This window comes from Callospermophilus lateralis, unplaced genomic scaffold (genome assembly GCF_048772815.1).
Source record: "Callospermophilus lateralis isolate mCalLat2 unplaced genomic scaffold, mCalLat2.hap1 Scaffold_361, whole genome shotgun sequence".
Lineage (NCBI taxonomy): Eukaryota > Metazoa > Chordata > Mammalia > Rodentia > Sciuridae > Callospermophilus > Callospermophilus lateralis.
In genome coordinates this window covers 501,943-506,160 of record NW_027514090.1, presented here as the reverse complement: position 1 = coordinate 506,160, position 4,218 = coordinate 501,943, and positions in this window count along the sequence as shown.

Sequence of the window (4,218 nt, the reverse complement as noted above, 5' to 3'; positions counted from 1 at the left end):
CTACATATGTCTTTCTTCCTAAGATTATATATTCAACCTCAACCATGTTGAAAATGTCTAACCCTATCCCTCACATTATACTTTGCCTGATTTCCTAATGTCTCTATTGATATCTGCTTTCCTACATATTTTTCCCAGTTCATCATTGTGACTGACTCTTCATATGTGCTCATATTTACGTTCACTCTCTACCCGAAACCCTATTGCTAATGAACGTTTTGTCCAAATCCTATACTCACTCTTTTTTCAAAACCTACTGACTACCTTCCTAATCCTGCCAACTATTCCTTTTTGACTGAATGTTCTCTAGGACATTTATTCATCCAAGGTACAAGGTCCTCTGCCATTGCATATCGATTTAACTGAGACATCTGTGTAGAACATAATTCAAAGCTAAGTATCGCACTAAAGGGCCCAATTCCCTTCTGGGCTTCAAATCGTACCTAGATTTCAGGTTTTATACTTATATTTCATCTATATATTCTTGTGAATATCGCAGGTTCCTAATACCATTATTTATCCCACAGAATGTTTCCTAACCCAAATAGAATATATTATTAACCCTAACCATACACTGTTCCCTCAATCTAACTTTACAAAAGAGCAGGGACAGAGTTGGTCTTACAATACAGGAATGTAGGGAATCTTCCACCTGCTGAGAACCTCAAAGGTTGATGCAGAAATGATCCCTGGAGAAGATGTAGGCAGCTATGAAGGACCTGAGAGAGCAAAAGTCATCTTCCATGGCAAACAACCTGGTCAGGATGAAGGTATGTGTCTGAATCAGCCTCTCTCCTATTGATATAAAAAGATGGACCAAACCAACCCTGTGTGGAGAGCTTCTCCTGGGTGTCAATGGTTGATATACCATTCTAACTTCTGAAAGTTTCACAGGAAGTAGGGGCAGCCTCCATCTCAACGGACCCTTGGAAGCAACTGTAAGGACAAAGTGGTTGCCAAGGCAGTGACCTCATTACCTTCCTGTAGGAATTGACCTACCTCACTTCTTTGGTGATGGAACTCTCTAAACTTGAGATCCAGGAAGCCAGGCATCCAGAGCCAGGCCCAGTCCCATTCCCAGTGGGCTCACTTGTTTGGATTTACCAAGGAGAGAGTCTGTCTCTCTTGGTACCTAATGGTTTGAGGATGACCAAATGCAAGTAGATCTCTGAAGACGGGCCTTTCCTGAGAAAGCAGAAAGTGGTCAGCACAGGCTCCATACAACTTCACAGAGATGGACAAAGAGACCAGATCTGAGACAGAACAGGCCATTTCAGGGGAACATACTATGGCCCACAAGTCAGAGGACACTCTGGATACTCACAGACTTACTTGGGGAAAGAGGTGCCTTTTTGAGTGTGGGTGTGAGTTTGTGGTTTTGTCTCATGTTCTGAGAATAGGTAGGAAAGGCGGTTTGTTTGGTTTAGAGTGGACTGTTTCTAGAAAGTCCTTTGACAAGGCGAGTGTTTCTGTGTCTGTGTATCCCACTGTGTTCTTGGTTGTACACATTAGAAAAAAGAATGCATCAATGGATGTATCCTGTCTAGTAGAAAGCTTTCCAGCATTCATCCTGCCCATTTTAAAAAAGGACTGCTTGTTGCCTTTTCAATGGGCAACACCTACTAACTTTCTAAGTTCCTGTTTTCTTCCTGAATTCTGGCCACTCTCCAGAATAGGCTCATGGTTTTTTGTCCAAGATATATATACCACCTCCAAGCTCTGTGACATGGCCATGTACTGGATTCTTGAAGGGAATGACAAGCATCTCAGAAAACTCAGATATCATTGTGACTAGTATAGTCTCAGTGGAGAAACCCTGCATTGGGATTTGCTTACTTATTGTTCTGTTGCTCTGAAGTCAGGAAGGTCTCTGCCTCAGGCCACCCCTTTGTGAATCGTGAAGAAAACAGTTTTCAAATGAAAATGAATGGGCATCACCTGTGGCTCTTTACTTAATTGCTTTGGAAAAGGATGTTCTGAATCAGCCTCGTGGCCCTGAGTGTGGCTGTGGCTTAGATTAGCAGCGCCTGATGGATATAAAGAAAGATCCAATGTGTGCATCCAAAACCAAAATGGCAAAAAGATCAGTCATAGTGGATAAAGTCTCTCGCCTTCCTCTGTAAGGTTCCTGACCTCCACTAAGTGAGAATAGGGATCCTTTCGGTCAAATGAGTTTTTCCAAGTCTTGCAAATTTACTTTGGTTTCCTAATGACTCAAAATCACATAAGGAATCTATACCTGACAGTCAGTAGGCCTCAAATTGGAGAAGCAGAGCAGTATTACAGGAAGAACTATATGATTAATCCTGGTTCACAGGAAGGGTGTTCAGGCCACCCTGAGGTTAGGCAAATGAGTGGCAAGGGAGCTCATTTTGGACACTCTCTTGGGCTGCGCCATTCATGGAAGCCTCTAGCCAAAGGTTATCATGAGTGTATGTATGTAAGAAGATGAGTGTCATGTGGGAGTGTTTTGGTTTTAATTGTGGTCATTTTGGTGGTGGTTGGAAGAGATGACTGGGTCCACCTGGGCTTGAACACTGGTGTGATTTCTCTCAGAGACTGAGTTCTGTAACTGACCTCAGAGATGTAATTGCTTTGGAAAGGGATGTGTCTTAATCAGGCTCTTGGCCCTGTTTGAGGCTGTGGCTTAGATTATTAGCAACAGATGGATCTAAGAAAAGATCCCATGTGTGCATCCAAAACCAAAATGGCCAAAAGAGCAATCATTGTGGATGAAGTCTCTCGCCTTTCACTGTAAGGTTCTGAAAGAATAAAACAAGTTGAAATTGAAACGTAAACAACCAGGTTTTGTAAAGTTTCCAAGCTGCACTCAGAACCTAAAATTCCTGTGGCAGTTAAGACAATTCCTGAAACGGCCCATTAGATGTGTGTTGAAATCTTCCCTGACCACCTAGTTACTTAACAACCCCTTCCCAGAAACCGTGCAGCTCACCACGTATACATCTCAGGGCTTCAACCAATAAATTTAAACGTATACCCCTTCTCAGGGCTGACCAATCACTCCCTGCCTGACCTTTTCCCGCCAATATATGTTCTAATCATGTTTAAGAGTTGTTATTTGATTTTCCCGTGGTACATGATGATTTCCTAAAGGAGGCAATGATGTATGTAAAATCCCTGCTCTCTCTAAGGAATGTATATAAACTCTGCTCAAGTTGTTCTCGGGGCTCTTTGATCTTTGGTCCTCTGAAGTGAGCTCTGAGCCCATGCATGCTGGACCCCCAATAAACCCTTTGCTGATGCATGAGAAGCCTCTTTGTTGTCTTTTCCTCTGACGTTCGCCGCACCTATTTATCTGGAGGCCCCAGGTGAGATATCAGGCAGCGGTGGACGAAAGACCTCAAGGGACTCCTCTCGGGGTTAGTAAGGAGCCTCTTTCTGGTTTCGGATTTCAAGTCAGGGCATGGCAAAGTGCCTGTTGGTGAAGAGCATTAGCTCTCTCCTATGGTGTGACAGACCTGTCAGAGTCCAAGGTCACGTTTCTGGGTGACACTCCGGAAGACTAGGGAAATCAAAGAATAGTAGTTTCCTCATCTCAGTTACATTTTGCTTCAGGATTCGGTTTGCCAGCCCATAAGGTTTTGCCGGCTACTCAGTTTTGTTCATTGTCCCGAACTCATGTTGAGTTTACTGTCTGTCTTTATTGCCTAACCCATCAAGATTTACCAGTTACTCAGTTCTAATCTTTGTCTTGGAGTCATGTTAAACGTTTACTGTTTGTCTTTTTTTGTGTTGTGTTTGTGTCTTCACTGTCCCTGTTTGAGTAACTCCCATTATGGGACAAAGCACATCCTCTTCTCTGACTCTGACCCTTGATCATTGGACTGATGTCCGCTCAAGGGCCCAGAATCTTTCTTTTCCAGTAAAACGCTGTACCTGGCAGACTCTCTGTGCTTCAGAATGGCATATCCTCGAAGTCGGATGGCCCCCAGAAGGATCCTTCCACTTTCCTCTAATCCGAAAAGTCAGAGATATTGTCTTTCAGCTTTGGCCACGTGGCCACCCAGATAAAGAGCCATATACCCCTTCCCCCACAATCCTATCATTCAAACCATCCGCTCCTCCCCCTCTTCCTTCCATTCTCCCTGAGTCACAAGACTGGACACTCCTCCCCCTCCTTATCCTCTACTCTCCCTCCCCAAGCCCCAACACAGTTCCTGATGATCCTCCCACCGCTGACTCAGCCTCTCCACTGCT